The 19109-nt window shown below is 44.5% G+C and overlaps 1 long non-coding RNA gene across 1 annotated transcript; it reads right to left on the bottom strand.

The window, feature by feature from the left end:
- Window positions 1-5320: 5320 nt before the first annotated feature.
- Window positions 5321-17545, bottom strand: LOC141087489 (uncharacterized). Its single transcript, XR_012231667.1, has 5 exons — window positions 16408-17545; window positions 15806-15915; window positions 15566-15710; window positions 13276-14459; window positions 5321-5648 (listed from the first exon to the last, which is right to left on the bottom strand). It is a non-coding gene; the product is annotated as an uncharacterized lncRNA (long non-coding RNA).
- Between the last annotated feature and the right edge of the window lie 1564 nt (window positions 17546-19109).

Here is a 19109-nt window from a genome sequence, read left to right as displayed (position 1 = left end):
GACCCGAAGAATAAAACCGCAATTTTATCGCACGCGTAACGGTGTAAACGCACCCCCCCAAAAGAAATTAATGAAACGCTGGTTTTTGTTCATTCTGCGTCCCAAAAATCGGAATAAAAAGCGATCAAAAAGAGTCACGTGCCCGAAAATGGTACCAATAAAAACGTCAACTCGTCCCGCAAAAAATAAGACCTCACATGACTCGGTGGGTCAAAATACGGAAAAATTATAGCTCTCAATATGTGGTGATGCAAAAACTATTTTTACAATAAAAAGAGTCTTTTAGCGTGTGAAAGCCGCCAAACATAAAAACTGCCATAAATAGTAAATCAAACCCCCCGTTATCACCCCCTTAGTTAGGGAAAAATAATAAAATTAAAAAAATGTATTTATTTCCATTTTTCCATTAGGGTTAGGGCTAGGGTTAGGGCTGAGATTAGGGTTAGGGGGTGTGTTGGGGTTCGGGTTGGAGTTAGAATTGGGGGTTTCCACTGTTTGGGCACATCAGGGGCTCTCAAAATGCAACATGGCGTCTGATCTCAATTCCAGCCAATTCTGAGTTGAAAAAGTCAAATGGTGCTCCTTCCCTTCCAAGCTCTGCCATGCGCCCAAACAGTGTTTTACCCCCACATGTAGGGTATCAGCCTACTCAGGTCAAATTGCAAAACAATTTTTGTGGTCCAATTTCTCCTGTTACCCTTAGGAAAATAAAAAATTGGGGGCAAAAATATCATTTTTGTGGAAAAAAATGATTTTTTTATTTTCACGTCCGAGCGTTATAAACTTCTGTGAAGCACTTGGGGGTTCAAAGTGCTCACCATACATCTAGATAAGTTCCGTGGGGGCCTAGTTTCCAAAATGGGGTCACTTGTGGGGAGTTTCAATAGTTTAGGTACATCAGGGGCTCTCCAAACGCACATGACACCCGCAGACCATTCCATCAAAGTCTGCATTCCAAAATGTCACTGCTTCCCTTCCGAGCCCCGACGTGTGTCCATACAGTAGTTTTCTCCCACATATGGGGTATCAGCATACTCAGGACAAATTGGACAACAACTTTTGGCGTTCAATTTCTCCTGGTACCCTTGGGAAAATAAAAAAATGGTGACTAAAAGATCATGTTTGTGGAAAAAATACAAATTTTTTATTTTCACGCCCGTGCGTTATAAACTTCTGTGAAGCACTGGGGGGTTCAAAGTGCTCACCACACATCTAGATAAGTTCCTTAGGGGGTCTAGTTTCCAAAATGGTGTCATTTGTGGGGGTTTCCACTGTTTTGGTACATCAGGGGTTTTCCAATCGCGACATGATGTCCGATCTCAATTCCAGCCAAAAACGTCAAATGGCGCTGCTTCCCTTCCGAGCTCTGCCATGCGCCCAAATAGTGGTTTACCCCAACATGTGGGGTATCAGCGTAATCAGGACAAATTGCACAATAACTTTTAGGGTCCTGTTACCCTTGGGAAAATAAAAATTGGGGTGAAAAGATCATTTTTGTGGAAAAAATATGATTTTTTAATTGTACCGCTGTACGTTATAAACTTCTATAAAGCCCTTGTGGGTTCAAAGTTCTCACCACATATCTAGATAAGTTCCTTGGGGGGGTCTAGTTTCCAAAATGGGGTCACTTGTAGGGGCACTGTTTAGGTACATCAGGGACTCTCCAAACTTGACATGGCGAATTCCAGCCAATTTTGCATTGAAAAAGTCAAACGGCGCTCCTTCCATTCTGAGCTCTGCCATGCGCCGAAACAGTCGTTCCCCCCCACATATCAGTTATCAGCGTACTCAGGACAAATTGCACAATAACTTTTGCAGTCCAATTTCTCCTGTTACCCTTGGTAAAATAAAAAAAATTGAACCTGAAGTATTTTTTTTGTGAAAAAAAGTTAGATGTTCATTTTTTTTTTTTTAAATATTCAAAAAAATTCCTGTGACGCACCTAAAGGGTTAATAAACTTCTTGAATGTGGTTTTGAGCACCTTAAGGGGTGCAGTTTTTAGAATGGTGTCACTTTTGGGTATTTTCTATCATATAGACCCCTCAAGGTGGCTTCAAATGTGATGTGGTCCTAAAATAAAATGGTGTTGTAAAAATGAGAAATCGCTGGTCAACTTTTAACCCTTATAACTTCCTAACAAAAAAAAATTTTGGTTCCAAAATTGTGCTGATGTAAAGTAAACATGTGGGAAATGTTAGTTATCAAGTTTTTTGTGTGCCGTATCTCTGTGATTTAAGGGCATAAAAATTCTAAGTTGGAAAATTGCGAAATTTTCAAAATTTTCGCCAAATTTCCGTTTTTCTCACAAATAAACGCAAGTTATTTGAATGAAATTTTACCACTAACATGAAGTACAATATGTCACGAGAAAACAATGTCAGAATCACCAGGATCCATGGAAGCGTTCCAGAGTTATGACCTCATAAAGGTACAGTGGTCAGAATTGTAAAAATTGTCCCGGTCATGAACGTGCAAACCACCCTTGGGGGTGAAGGGGTTAATAATGTAGAGAAACAGACGTCTGGGAAGCAGCAGCTACTGAGGATGAAAGGACACCATTCATGTAGGAAATCACCAGACCCACGGGTTTGACACCTTAGGTTATACAGGGACCAGTAGATCCAATAATTGGTGTGGGTGTCCAGAAATTTGCACTGTAATATATTCAGGAAACTATCCTGTATTGTTTGTGACAGGCATGAATGTACACAACTGGGTGCTGCGTCCAGTCACAGACCAAGCGCTATTCCTCTGCACCCTCAGTGCTTCTCCTGAACAGTGCGTTCACTCTCCCTGTTACACACTTGCCTCCCTGGGCAGGACAGACCATTTGGATAATCACAGCACCCAGTTGAGGACATTCATGCCTGTCACAAACAATACAGGATAGTTTCCTGAATATATTACAGTGCAAATTTCTGGACACCCACACCAATTATTGGATCTACCGGTCCCAATTATTGGATCTACCGGTCCCTGTATAACCTAAGGTGTCAAACCCGTGGGTCTGGTGATTTCCTACATGAATGGTGTCCTTTCATCCTCAGTAGCTGCTGCTTCCCAGACGTCTGTTTCTCCACATTATTAATGAATATACCCAGTACTGAATAGTGCCTACTTATGACAGCGGTTCTTTAATAATAATATATGGAATTTTCCATTACAGTTCCTCTCAGTTAAAACCAACTGTGAAAAAATTCTGTTTCTGATGAAGGTCAATTGTATGACTGAAAACGTTTAAAGAAGTAAAAGTAGTATATTAACTGGATGCCTTTTACAATAAAGGAACTGTCAAATCAATTTTTCTTTTGAGTGCCAAGTTTTTGCACTACATTGTTAGTTGGCTGGATACCCGACTTGTGCACCTCCCTCCTCATTGAGTGTCGTGTTTTTTCTATTTTTAAATATTGTAGTTAAGTAATAGATTCACACTTGGACAATGTGACTGGATGGTAAATGTAATGTCACCACCTTTCCCCTTTTTTCCTCCCTCCCCATTCCCTATAATATTGTGTTATTCATTAAGAAATCAATGTCAATACGATGTAATGCTTGGCACAAATTAATAAAAAATTATGGTTAAAAAAAAATAATTTTTTCCAAAAAATTGATCTTTTCACCCCCAATTTTTATTTTTCCAAGGGAAACAGGTCCCCAAAAGTTATTGTGCAATTTGTCCTGAGTACGCTGATACCCCATATGTGGGGGTAAACCATTGTTTGGGCGCTGGCAGAGCTCGGAAGGGAATGAGGGCCGTTTGACTTTTTCAACGCAGAATTGGCTTGACGTCATATCGCATTTGGAGAGCCTCTGATGTGGCCAAACAGTGGAAACCCCCCCCCCCACAAATGACACCATTTTGGAAATTAGACCCCCCCAAGGAACTTATCTAGATATGTGGTGAGAACTTTGAACCCCCAAGGGCTTCAGTTTATAACGTACAGCCGTATAATTAAAAAAATCATATTTTTTCCACAAAAATGATCTTTTCACACCCAATTTTTATTTTCCCAAGGGTAACGGGACACCAAAAATTATTGTGAAATTTGTCCCAAGTACGCTGACACCCCATACGTGGGGGTAAACGACTATTTCGGCGCATGGCAGAGCTCGGAAGGGAAGCAGCACCATTTGACTTTTTGGCTGGAATTGAGATAGGACGCCATACCGTGCTTGGAAAGCCCCTGTTGTGCCTAAACAGTGGAAACACCCCACAAATTACACCATTTTGGAAACTAGACCCCCCCCAGGAACTTATCTAGATGTGTGGTGAGCACTTTGAACCCCCCAGTGCTTCACAGAAGTTTATAACGCACGGGCGTGAAAATAAAAAAATTAAAAAAAAAACACATTTTTTCCACAAACATGATCTTTTAGTCTCCAAATTTTTATTTTCCTAAGGGCAACACGAGAAATTGGAACCCAAAAGTTGTCCAATTTGTCCTGAGTACACGGATATCCCACATGTGGGAGAAAACTACTGTATGGGCACACGTTGGGGCTCGGAAGGGAAGTAGTGACGTTTTGGAATGCAGACTTTGATGGAATGGTCTGCGGGTGTCATGTTGCCTTTGGAGAGCCCCTGATGTGCCTAAACTGTGGAAACCACCCACAAGTGACCCCATTTTGGAAACTAGACCCCCCAAGGAACTTATCTAGATGTGTGGTGAGCACTTTGAACCCCCAAGTGCTTCACAGAAGTTTATAACGTAGAGCCATAAAAAAAAAATCAGATTTTTTTCACAAAAATGATATTTTTGCCCCCAATTTTTTATTTTCCCAAGGGTAACAGGAGAAATTGGACCCCAAAAGTTGTTGTGCAATTTGTCCTGAGTAGGCCGATACCCCATATGTGGGGGTTAACCACTATTTGGGCTCATGGCGGGAAAGAGCACCGTTTGACTTTTTTAACGCAGAATTGGCTGGAATTGAGATCAGATGCCATGTTGCGTTTGGAGAGCCCCTGATGTGCCTAAATAGTGTAAAAAAAAAACAATTTTAACTCCAACCCTAACCCCAACACACCCCTAACACGTTGCGGATACTGCTGCAGATCCGCAGCGTTTTTGGCCCTGCGGATCCGCAGCAGATTTTGCTGCGTTGTACGCTATCATATTCTATGTAAAATAAAAACCGCTGTGCGGAAAAAACCTCGCGGATTCGCGTTTTTTTTTTCTCTGCAGCATGTCAATTCTTTTTGCGTATCTGCGGCATTTCTGCACCTATTGACTTGCATTGAGTCAGTTAAATCCACAGCAAAACCGCAGATGGAAGAAAGATCTGCGTTTTTGCTGCGGATTGGGATGTCAAAAATGCTGCAGAGGGCAGTGATGTAGGAGGAAGAGGAAGTGTGTGGGTGGAGTGTAGTGTCCGGGAAGAAGGAGTCGCCATATTGTCAGCAGCATGGAAGGCTATCGTTGCATGGGGATCAATGTCAGCCGTCTGATTTTATTTGGTATGTATGTGTCTGTCTGCGTCAGTCCCCATGCGGCGATAGTGCGTCAATTGTGCTTAGTCGCCGTATGGGACTGCTGCGACCGAGCACAATTGTGAGTCAAAAAAACACATAAAACATACATACATGTAACATACATGACATAAAACATAGAATACATACCACAGCTTGGTCCCTGAAGCCCTCTGTCCTCTAGAAAAGTAAAAAAATTAAACCAAATTTATACTCTGTCCGCAGAAATCCCAAATCGATTGTTCCACGGCGATCTATTCTGTCCTCCGGCGATACAGTCGCCGTTTCCCGAAGTTCTGCAGCTCCGTGCTCTCTTTACGGCAATAGAGCTGCGTGGAAGTTTTCCCACGCAGCAGTGCCGTAAAGCGAGTACTGGAGTCACTTAACTCCGGTAAACTCTCACGCATGCGCAGTAACACACTGCAGGAGCTTAGCCGTGTAGAGCAGTCACATCTCCTGATGTGACTGTTCTCCATGGCAGATCGTCGTGGGACACTCGATTTTGGACTACATCGGACCAGGGAGTATATTATTGGTTTGTTATATTTTCTAGAACGAGGGCGTCACTTGGTGGATTACCAGAAAAATATAATTTTGCCAAAAACTGTCTTTATTTCATTAAAATACTTTTATTTTGTTTTTTATTTCCTTTTATTTTTTAGATTAATAATGGATCGGCGTCTTATTGACGCCTCTCCACTATTAAATCGGGCTTAATGTCACCTTACAGTCAAAGGTGACATTAACCTTTTATTACCCCATATCCCACCGCTACACAGGAGTGGGAAGAGAAGGGCTAAGTGCTGGAATTTGCACATCTTACAGATGCGCCATTTCTGGGGTGGCTACGGGCTGGTAATTTGTAGCCGGGGGGGGGGCAATACCTATGGCCCCTTCCTAGGCTATGAATATCAGCCCGCAGTTGTCTTTCTGGCTATAAAATATAGTGGGACCCCATGTCATTTATTTTGGGGGGTCCCCCTATTTCTATAGCCAGAAAGGCTATGCAGACAGCTGAGGGCTGATATTCATGGTCTGGGAGGATCCATGGGTATTAACCCCTTCCCAGGGTACAAATATTAACCCCTTCGTGACCGGGCCAATTTTTAAAATCTGACCAATGTCACTTTATGTGGTCATAACTCTGGAATGCTTCAACAAATCCCAGTAATTTTGAGACTGATTTTTCGTGGCACATTATAATTTATGATAGTGGTAAATTTAGATTGATATATTTTGTGTTTATTAAAAAATACCAGGAACTTGACAAAATTTAAAAAAAATTGCAGCTTTCAAACTCTGAATGATTATCCCTTTAATCCAGATAGTCATACCACAGAAAAACATTAATAAATAACATTTCCCTCATGCCTGCTTTACATCATCACCATTTTTAAAACACTAATTTTATTACCCTTTTAGGAGGTTTAAAAATGTAGCAATAATTTTTCATTTTTTCAAGGAAATTTACAAAATTTATTTTTTTGAGGGACCTATCCAAGTTTGAAATGACTTTAGGGGTGCTATACACTCACTGGCCACTTTATTAGGTACACCATGCTAGTAACGGGTTGGACCCCCTTTTGCCTTCAGAACTGCCTCAATTCTTCGTGGCAGAGATTCAACAAGGTGCTGGAAGCATTCCTCAGAGATTTTGGACCATATTGACATGATGGCATCACACAGTTGGCGCAGATTTGTCGGCTGCACATCCCTGATGCGAATCTCCCGTTCCACCACATCCCAAAGATGCTCTATTGGATTGAGATCTGGTGACTGAGGAGGCCATTTGAGTACAGTGAACTCATTGTCATGTTCAAGAAACCAATCTGAGATGATTCGAGCTTTATGACATGGCGCATTATCCTGCTGAAAGTAGCCATCAGATGTTGGGTACATTGTGGTCATAAAGGGATGGACATGGTCAGCAACAATACTCAGGTAGGCTGTGGCGTTGCAACGATGCTCAATTGGTACCAAGGGGCCCAAAGAGTGCCAAGAAAAAATTCCCCACACCATGACACCACCACCACCAGCCTGAACCGTTGATACAAGGCAGGATGGATCCATGCTTTCATGTTGTTTACGCCAAATTCTGACCCTACCATCCGAATGTCGCAGCAGAAATCGAGACTCATCAGACCAGGCAACGTTTTTCCAATCTTCTACTGTCCAATTTCGATGAGCTTGTGCAAATTGTAGCCTCAGTTTCCTGTTCTTAGCTGAGAGGAGTGGTACCCGGTGTGGTCTTCTGCTGCTGTAGCCCATCTGCCTCAAAGTTCGACGCACTGTGCGTTCAGAGATGCTCTTCTGCCTACCTTGGTTGTAACGGGTGGCAATTTGAGTCACTGTTGCCTTTCTATCAGCTCGAACCAGTCTGCCCATTCTCCTCTGACCTCTGGCATCAACAAGGCATTTCCGGCCACAGAACTGCCGCTCACTGGATTTTTTTTCTTTTTCGGACCATTCTCTGTAAACCCTAGAGATGGTTGTGCATGAAAATCCCAGTAGATCAGCAGTTTCTGTAATACTCAGACCAGCCCTTCTGGCACCCACAATCATGCCACGTTCAAAGGCACTCAAATCACCTTTCTTCCCCATACTGATGCTCGGTTTGAACTGCAGGAGATTGTCTTGACCATGTCTACATGCCTAAATGCACTGAGTTGCCGCCATGTGATTGGCTGATTAGAAATTAAGTCTTAACACACAGTTGGACAGGTGTACCTAATAAAGTGGCCAGTGAGTGTATATTGGAAAACCCCAAACATGATACCATTTTAAAAACTGCACCCCCTGACATATTGAAAACTGCTGTCAGGTAGTTTATTAACCCTTCAGGTGATTTTCAGGAATTAATGCAAAGTGGTATAGCTGGAATGAAAAAGTGTTTGTTTACCACCTAAATGTCGCTAACTTCTCAACTGGCCGCAGTAGCCAGGAGACTCTAAGGCTGCTATTTTGCCATGAACTGCTATGGCAAACATCAGGACCACACAATCATGATCTCGGTGTGTCAATTAGATAAAGTGCAAAACCCCACAATCTATTAACCATTTATTTGATGTAGTCACTTTTGACAGCAGTAACTAAGGGGTTAAAGATATGGACGGTGCCAACACTGATCATTTGTGATACAGCAAGTTGTCAGATATAGTGGACAGCCAACAGCTGCTGGATTGTCACCTGTATGGGGATGATATTCCCTTATATCTCAGGTCAGTAAATATACGTATTGCCTGTCATGAAGGGGTTAAGCCGCAGCTGTCTGCTTAGCCTTTCTGGCTATAAAATATAGGGGGACCCCCCACGTCATTTCTTTTTTGGGGTCCCCCTATTTCTATAGTCAGAAAGGCTACGCAGACAGCTGAGGGCTGATATTCATGGCCTGGGAAGATCCATGGTTATTAACCCCTTCCCAGGCTACACATATTGGACCCCGGCCGTCGGCTTTCCCACTCTGGCGCAGAAAATTGCGCGGGAGCCCACGCATTTTTTGTCGCTAACCCCTTTTGTTAGCTACCCAAAATAAAAACTTAAAATAAAAATATATTTAATTATTTCTGCATTTTGTGATTAGGGTTAGGATTAGGGTTATGACTGGGATTAGTGTTAGGTTTAGGATTATGGCTGGGATTAGTGTTTGGTTTGGGATTAGGGTTGGGATTAGGGGTTGGGATGTGTTAGGTTTGGGATTAGGGTTGGGATGTGTTAGGTTTGGGATTAGGTGTTTTTGTTTGTGTTATCCTTCGGCCTGTGGTTATGGTAGGTTATATTTAAATATCTAATTTTTTTTTTGGTTGTTGACTATAGTATCTAATGACATTATTGTATACATTGTAGGTACGTTATTTTCTTCCCATATGGGACCCCGCAGATGAGGCATACAAGGACCGATCTTCCCGTGACCACTGCTGTACAAAACCTTTAAGGCAGCTATATCCCGAATGGGATTCATTCCCAAATGCAACACAGTTGCAAATTGGTAATTATGTTATTTAAAATGTTTCTATTAGTTTTTAAAAATGTGATTAAGTGTTTATTTTTGATTTTTAGAGAAAGATGTTAAACAAAGGCGGCGGTCGGTGAGGGACAGAGTCCACAAATTTGTCTCCAGCTGTGCCAAAAGTTGCTCCTCTCCCACCAGGCAAACCTCATTTTATGATGAGCTACAATTTCTGCTAACAAGCAGGACATTGCGGAGGTAATTTTTTATTAAAAAAATCAAAATCTGTAATTACAGCTATTATCACGTGGTATAGCACAATTGGCTGCGTATTGAATGCTGCATACAGCTGCAGCACTCAATTTGTAGTGTCCAGATAGAACAGCATAGTGGAGATGTGATGAAATCCCCTCTCAACTATGCGTACAAACATGGAGGTGGCAGACCTATGTCATCGGACATGTGGCACGTCTTTTGACACCACAGCATGTCACTTGTCTTGCGTTTCCCTCTGTCTCCGCAAGATTACTAGCACAGTATATTGATAGCATGTGTTGATTCTGCATGTGTTTTAACCCCTTCACGACCAATGACGCCACATAGGTGTCATGAAACCTGGTACAAATCTGACCAGTGACGCCTATGTGGCGTCATGCCTTTAAAGCCCCCCCTGCGGGTCGGGTGATCTAGGTCACTGAAAGGTCACCCGACCCGCAGATACAGGGGGCTTTGTTCTTCAGCATAGGGGGGCGTGGCTTCGCCCCCACGTGACTACGATCGCTCTGATTGGCTGTTAAAAGTGAAACAGCCAATCAGAGCAATAGTAATATTTCATCAATGAAAATTGATGAAATATTACAATCCAGCCATGTCCGACGCTGCTGTAGCATCGGACATGGCTGGTGAAAGCGATCCGACCCCCCCCACCCGTTAACGGGGGCGATCTGCCCCCCGCCACTGAATGACAGTGGCGATGTGACGCCGCTGTCATCATCTCCCCCCCTGCCTTCCCTCCGCTCCCCCCGGCTTCCGATTGCCCCCCTCCCACCTCCCGGTACTCACCGAGTGCCGTTATGGCTCCCGGTGTCCTGCGGTCCTGGACCATGGGCGCCACCATATTGGAAAATGGCGGGCGCATGCGCAGTGCGCCCGCCGGCTCCAATTTCCATTCATTCATTTTGATCACTTTCACAGTGATCAAAATAGAATGAAATGTAAATATCCCCGTTTATCACCCCCATAGGCAGGATCAACTAATAAAATAAAGAAATTATTTTTATTTTTCCATTAGGGTTAGGGTTGGAAGGAGGGTTAGGGTTGGAAAGAGGGTTAGGGTTGGAAAGAGGGTTAGGGTTGGAAAGAGGGTTAGGGTTGGAAAGAGGGTCCGGGTTGGAAAGAGGGTTAGGGTTGGAAAGAGGGTTAGGGTCCAGGTTGGAAAGAGGGTCCGGGTTGGAAAGAGGGTTAGGTTTGGAAAGAGGGTTAGGGTTGGAAAGAGGGTTAGGGTTGGAAAGAGGGTTACAATTAGGGTTATGGTTGGAATTAGGGTTAGGGTTGGAATTAGGGCTAGGGTTGGAATTAGGGTTAGGGGTGTGTTGGGGTTAGGGTTGGGATTAGGGTTAGGGATGTGTTGGGGTTAGGGCTGTGGTCAGGGGTGTGTTGGGGTTAGGGTTGAAGTTAGAATTGTGGGGTTTCCACTGTTTAGGCACATCAGGGGGTCTCCAAACGCGACCTGGTGCAACCATTGATTCCAGCTAATTTTGCGTTCAAAAAGTTAAACGGTGCTCCCTCCCTTCCAAGCCCCGACGTGTGCCCAAACAGTGGTTTACCCCAACATATGGGGTATCAGCGTACTCAGGAAAAATTGCACAACAACTTTGGGGGTCTAATTTCTCCTGGTACCCTTGGGAAAATAAAAAATTGGGGGCTAAAAAATTATTTTTGTGGAATATTTTTTTTTTATTTTCACGTCTCTGCGTTATAAACTTCTGTGAAGCCCTTGGGGGTTCAAAGTGCTCACCAGGCATCTAGATAAGTTCCTTGGGAGGTCTAGTTTCCAAAATGGGGTCACTTGTGGGGGGTTTCCACTGTTTAGGTACATCAGGGGCTCTGCAAATGTTACATGGTGCCCGCAGACCATTCCATCAAAGTCAGCATTTCATAATGTCACTACTTCCCTTCCGAGCCCCGACGTGTACCCAAACAGTGGTCCCCACCCACATATGGGGTACCAGTGTACTCAGGACAAACTGGACAACTTTTGGGGTCTAATTTATCCTCGTACCCTTGTGAAAATAAAAAATTGCGCACTAAAAAATTTTTTGAGGAAAAAATATTTTTTATTTTCATGGCTCTGCGTTATAAACTTTTGTGAAGCACTTGGGGGTTCAAAGTGCTCACTATGCATCTAGATAAGTTCCTTAGGGGGTCTAGGTCCAAAATGGGGTCATTTGTGGGGGAGCGCCAATGTTTAGGCACACAGGGGCTCTCCAAACACGATATGGTGTCCGATAACGATTGGAGCTAATTTTCCATTCAAAAAGTCAAATGGTGCTCCTTCCCTTCCGGACCCTGCCGTGCGCTCAAACAGTGGTTTATGACCACATATGAGGTATCGGTGTACTCAGGAGAAATTTTTTAACAAATTTTAGGATCCATGTGAAAATGAAAAAACTGAGACTAAAAGACAATTTTTGTGAAAAAAAAGTACTTTTTTTTTTTACATATCAATTTGTGAAGTACCTGGGGGTTCAAAGTGATCACTATGCATCTAGATAAGTTCCTTGTGGGGTCTAGTTTCCAAAATGGGGTCACTTGTGGGGGAGCTCCAATGTTTAGGCACACAGGGGCTCTCCATACGCGACATGGCAACCGCTAAATAGTCCAGCATATTTTCCATTCAAAAAGTCAAATGGTGCTCCTTCCCTTCTGAGCCCTGCCGTGCGCCCAAACAGTGGTTTATGACCACATATGAGGTATCGGTGTACTCAGGAGAAATTGCCCAACAATTTTTAGGATCCATTTTATCCTGTTGCCTATGTGAAAATGAAAAAATTGATGCTAAAAGAAAATTTTTGTTGGAAAAATTAAAATGTCCATTTTTTCTTTCCACGTTGCTTTAGTTCCTGTGAAGCACCTGAAGGGTTAATAATCTTCATGAATGTAGTTTTGAGTAGCTTGAGGGGTGCAGTTTTTAGAATGGTGTCACTTTTGGGTATTTTCTGCCATATAGACCCCTTAAAGTGACTTCAAATGTGAGGTGGTCCCTAAAAAAAATGGTTTTGTATATTTTATTGTAAAAATGAGAAATCGCTGGTCAACTTTTAACCCTTATAACTTCCTAACAAAAAAATATTTTGTTTCCAAAATTGTGCTGATGTAAAGTAGACATGTGGGAAATGTTATTTAGTAACTATTTTTTGTCACATAACTCTCTGGTTTAACAGAAAAAAAATTCAAAATTTGAAAATTGCGAAATTTTCTAAATTTTCGCCAAATTTCTGACTTTTTCACAAATAAACGCATAAATTATCGACCTAAATTTACCACTAACATGAAGCCCAATATGTCAGGAAAAAACGATCTCAGAATCGCTAGGATCCGTTGAAGCGTTCCTGAGTTATTACCTCATAAAGGGACACTGGTCAGAATTGCAAAAAATGGCCTGGTCATTAAGGTCAAAATAGGCTTGGTCATGAAGGGGTTAAACATGCGTTATCACCATGTGTAAGAAAAAAAGTTGGCAGCGCTTTCGGCTGAGCAATCTTTTTGCTGCCTCCAAAGCGATGCTCCTACGCAGCACGGAAACATACCCCAATCAATATGTTTGTTTTTTTTCACACAGCACTCAAGGGAACATTTTACCTCCTGCTGAGGATGAATCCGAAGATGGAGCAGGAACTTCATCTGGAGCTGGCGGCACATGTTCTCCATCTCTGCTGGTGCCCCATCTTCATCAACTGCTGGCACATCGGCGTCCGCCGCTGCTGGAGTTTCTGGTGCCGAAGAAGCGGTTACACAAAGAGCTGCCTATCCGGTGTCAGGAGAGCCAAACAAAAAAAAAAAAAACTAAAAAAAAAGTGATACAACCATCAAAGCTGCAACTGAGACTCTGGCAGTGATAAAAAAAATTAACGACTGAGGATGAGTTCGATTTTTTTGCCTTGCAAATTGCAAACAAGGCTCGCTCACTGACACTGGATAGGCAGTCCATTTTCACGAATCTGGTGCAAATGTCACTGACAGCTCTGCAGGACCCTGCTCCAATTTCTCCATATGATGAAATTTTGATGGGGTTTTTTGGAGAAGAAACCAAGCCCAACAACAAACCCAACCTGACTACCAAACAAGTCGACCATACAGCACTGAAATGCCCTCACCAACTGCAAGTTACCCTACGGATGCATCAACACTAGCTATTACCCGCAGTACCATAACTTAGTCATTTGGTGTTCTTTATAAACATTATCATAAGGAGGATATAAAAGGGCTATAACCTGTGTTATGGGTACATGAGCGCAGGACTATGGGGTAGAGAATATGTATGATAGTCTAGGGAACAGGACTATGGGAAGTAGAAGAATCTAGAAACATTTTTAGGAACAAAACCCAATTAGTAAAAAGAAAAAAATAACGCACATAAAATTAACAATCCAAATACATACAGAATAATTTTTTTTTACTAAAAAAACATTTTCATGTTGCTTGACGGGTCCTTCATTGGTGCCGCTCAATCTTATTCTTTCATCTTTCACTGCTGTTCAGGGTGCCCAACACCATCACAGGAGTTTTGCCAGTGCACAGGACCTTCTAGACTCATAAAATAGTCAGTAAAAGTTTCTCTCACACACACACCCGAGTTGGATGGCCTTCCCAGACCCACGTTGCGCATCCGGCAGCCAAGTCTCCTCGGTTGGGGAAAACATCACCATGAGCTGCAACTTCTGCCAGATGACGGTACATGTGCACCTTACAATTTTAGAGATGGTGGATTTACAATTCTAAATTGGAGGTGTAAAGATGTGTAGCTCTCTACTGTGGCTAAAAATCTGCAAAGAAAATTAAAAGATTATTAGAAATGTCACACAAAAATGTAAGGGAACCTGTCAGCAGTTATGGCCGCTATAAGATGCGTCCACCGCCTTTCAGGTCTTATCTGAAGCATTCTATAATGGTGTCGCTAACGCCCCGGTCTGACACGAAAGCTCTAAATAAACACAAAATTACAAACAATTGCGTGGGGCGGTCACGTCAGATGGGAGTTGAAGGTCCGCGTCAGGCCACTCTGATCTTTTCGCACCACCGCCGCCCTCCTGCTTGCTTCAACGCTCTACTGCTCAGCCGTGGTTATCTGGCCTGTTGAGGGCAGAACGAATTCCTGCAGTGAGCAAGCGCCAGGAAAGGTCTGAGAGGCCCAGCGCATGCACACCTCCGGACTTTAGTCCATACTCATCAGAACATAAAAGTACGCCTGTGCAGTACAGCAATGAAGCAAGCAGGAGAGTGGTAGTGCATTAACCGGGGCGGTTAATTATAGAATGCTGCAGATAAGCCCTGAAAGACAGTGGACGCATCTTATAGCAGCAACAATGCAGACAGGTTCCAGGCGTGTTTTACATATCAGGATATTTGTGGTACCGTAAAAGACTGTACCAAAGATATCCATGTCAATGTGTCTGTGTGTGCGAGGCACACATGTGGCAACCGTGTGCCGCCCATGTGCTGCATCATTTCCACACAGATGGCTAGCTGGGAACAAGCGCTACAGAAAGTGCAGTTACAAGGTGGCAGGTGCTGAAGACAAATCCCATTCTTCCTTGATGGCAGTGAAATCCTGCAGACCAGGGGAGAATGATGCCAGCACCTGCCGCCAGGAAACAGCGCTTCCTGTAGCGCTTCACCAGTGCAATGCGTGTTACACAGAGGACATCAATGTGTGTTCTCCATGTGCACGTGTGCATGACAGTGGCAGCGTGTTTTGCCCACTGACACATGATCCGCAAAAACACGCTGACATATGCATAGACCCATTAATTTAAGTGGGTCTACATGTGTCAGTGTCTCCAGTACATGTGAAAACTTTCATCACACGTACCGGATACAATGACGTGTGAAAGATGCCTAATGACATACAAACAGAAAATTAGTTACTTACCGCAAAGTGATGAGCAGCCTTTCCTCAGCAATGATGGCCTTCCTCATTAACATATCAGCCAATATAAGATGGGGACACAAGATTTGTAGCAGATTATCAAAGGCGGTGATTGTAAGCCGGTAGAACGACAAATTTTTCCAGATATCTGCAAAGTTGACATAAAAAAAATGAAAAAAAATGATTATATATTTTCGGACACATTCTAAGTTGGAAACTATCTTGAGATATTTGGCAACTTACCTCCTCAAATCGTTGTAAAGAACATAAAAATGCCCTTTCTCTGTTCTCTCCACTAAGAGTGGGTGCACCCACAATTTACAGGCTCACATTCTCCTGTGCTGCTGCTCGGCCTAAAATAAAAATATTGTTTTAGTACACAACACAGTGAAAAAACAGACATGTCAAGAATTTTCGGAATCCTAATCCCAAACCTATTCCTAACCCCAACCCAAACCCAAATCCCAACCATAACCCTAATCCCAACCATAACCCTAGTCTATTCCTTATCCAAACCCTAATCCCAACCCTAACCCCAATCACAACCTTAATCCCAACCATAACCCTAATCCCAACCACTAGTCTATTCCTAATCCAAACCCTAATCTCAATCACAACCCTAATCCAAATCCCTACCATAACCCAAATCCCAACCCCAAGTCTATTCCCAATCCAAACCCTAATCACAACCCTAACCCCAATCAACCCTAATCCAAATCCCAACCATAACCTTAATCCCAACTATAACCCTAATCTCAAACCCCAATCGCATTCCTAACCCTAATCCCCACCCTAAACCGAATCTCAACCCTAACTTAATCCAACCCTAATCTACTTTATCTTACCTGCTCTCTGTGACGCATCAGGATTTGCAGCAAACACCCCAGCATGAGTATTCTGAATGGCCTGCGGACCGATAAACGCTGCGCGCTATACTCTTCAGCCCGCTGGGCACTCTGCTGCTCATTTCTGGCACTCACCATTGTTGATTTGGTAAAAGCAAAATAGAGAATGGAAGAAGGGGTTGGACAAGATAATAACATCAATTTTTTTTTTTCTTTAGTCTAGTTTGGCAAACTATCTGTTGCTGTGAAAAAATGCAGACAATTCCGCAGCCAAAACCACATCAAAAAAGCATCAAAAACGCACCTGCGTTTTCTGCCAAGAGCTGCGGATTTTGTGCAGAAAAATCCGGGGGAGAATCCGCAACGTGTGCACATAACCTAACCCTAGCTCTAATGGGAAAATGGAAATAAATGCTTTTTTTAATTTAATTTTTCCCTAACTTTGGGCGTGATAAAGGGGGGCTTGATTTACAATTTATAGCAGGCAGCTGTAACTCTAAAAGACGTTTTTTATTGTAAAAAGTTTTTAATTTATGGGGGCTCTACATAGCGCTCCATTTAATATAGTGGACCCCACATAGCCATCCATTTAATATAATGAGCCTGACAGATTTCCTCATATAATGGGACAGGGGTCACATATAGCCCTCCATTTTTATTATAATGTGCTCTACAAAGCATTCCATTTAATATAATGAAACCCCCAGTTTTACATAATATAAAAGGCTCTACATAACCCTCCATTTAATATAATGGGACCTGCATAGCACTCTTATAATGTGAATCAGAAAGCCTTCTATTTAATATACAGTGGGGAAAAAAAGTATTTAGTCAGTCAGCAATAGTGCAAGTTCCACCACTTAAAAAGATGAGAGGCGTCTGTAATTTACATCATAGGTAGACCTCAACTATGGGAGACAAACTGAGAAAAAAAAATCCAGAAAATCACATTGTCTGTTTTTTTTTCATTTTATTTGCATATTATGGTGGAAAATAATAGCCTTCCTTTACCCGTGCCACAAGACCGCACAGCCACTGTCCCGCTGGCGCGCCACCGAAGCACAGCCACTGTCCCGCTGGCGCGCCACCGAAGCACAGCCACTGTCCCGCTGGCGCGCCACCGAAGCACAGCCACTGTCCCGCTGGCGCGCCACCGAAGCACAGCCACTGTCCCGCTGGCGCGCCACCGAAGCACAGCCACTGTCCCGCTGGCGCGCCACCGAAGCACAGCCACTGTCCCGCTGGCGCGCCACCGAAGCACAGCCACTGTCCCGCTGGCGCGCCACCGAAGCACAGCCACTGTCCCGCTGGCGCGCCACCGAAGCACAGCCACTGTCCCGCTGGCGCGCCACCGAAGCACAGCCACTGTCCCGCTGGCGCGCCACCGAAGCACAGCCACTGTCCCGCTGGCGCGCCACCGAAGCACAGCCACTGTCCCGCTGGCGCGCCACCGAAGCACAGCCACTGTCCCGCTGGCGCGCCACCGAAGCACAGCCACTGTCCCGCTGGCGCGCCACCGAAGCACAGCCACTTTCCCGTTGGCGCGCCACCGAAGCACAGCCACTTTCCCGTTGGCGCGCCACCGAAGCACAGCCACTTTCCCGTTGGCGCGCCACCGAAGCACAGCCACTTTCCCGTTGGCGCGCCACCGAAGCACAGCCACTTTCCCGTTGGCGTGCCACCGAAGCACAGCCACTTTCCCGTTGGCGTGCCACCGAAGCACAGCCACTGTCCCGCTGGCGCGCCACCGAAGCACAGCCACTGTCCCGCTGGCGCGCCACCGAAGCACAGCCACTTTCCCGTTGGCGCGCCACCGAAGCACAGCCACTTTCCCGTTGGCGCGCCACCGAAGCACAGCCACTTTCCCGTTGGCGCGCCACCGAAGCACAGCCACTTTCCCGTTGGCGCGCCACCGAAGCACAGCCACTTTCCCGTTGGCGTGCCACCGAAGCACAGCCACTTTCCCGTTGGCGTGCCACCGAAGCACAGCCACTTTCCCGTTGGCGTGCCACCGAAGAACAGCCACTTTCCCATTGGCGCGCCACCGAAGCACAGCCACTTTCCCGTTGGCGCGCCACCGAAGCACAGCCCTTTCCCGTTGGCACGCCACCGAAGCACAGCCACTTTCCCGTTGGCATGCCACCGAAGCACAGCCACTTTCCCGTTGGCGTGCCACCGAAGCACAGCCACTTTCCCGTTGGCCACTGAGGTGCATTCATTAGACTTATTGCCTACCATCAGGGTACACACTGTGGCTCTTTTGCTTACCACCGGGACATCTTGGGCTTTTTAGCCTGCCACCAGGGTGTGCCATTTGGCCTCTTGCCTACCATCGGTGCACCCATCTTGGGCTTTTTAGCATGCTACTGGGGTGCATTTTTTGGCCTTCTTGCGTTCCGCCAGGCTGCCCCTCCAGAGCATTTTAGCTTAGTAACGGGGTGCACTTTCTGCCTACGACCAGGGCACCCATTTTAGTCTTTTTATTCTGCCACTGGGGTGCATTCTCTGACCTTTTTATTTACAAACATGACGTTCATCTTGGGCTTTTCCGCCTGCCACTGGGGTGCATTCATTGGCCTACCACCAGAGAACGTTCTTGGGCTTTTTAGCATGCCACTGAGGTACATTCATTGGATTTATTGTCTACCACCATGGCGTCCATCTTGGGGTTTTTTTTACCCTGCCACTGCGGTACATGTTCT

Source organism: Dendrobates tinctorius, unplaced genomic scaffold, assembly GCF_039654945.1.
Source record: "Dendrobates tinctorius isolate UK_male_01 unplaced genomic scaffold, ASM3965494v1 ptg000034l, whole genome shotgun sequence".
NCBI classification, from domain to species: Eukaryota; Metazoa; Chordata; class Amphibia; order Anura; family Dendrobatidae; genus Dendrobates; species Dendrobates tinctorius.
The sequence above is the reverse complement of the archived record's forward strand: the minus strand, read 5'-3'. Positions and strand labels throughout refer to the sequence as shown.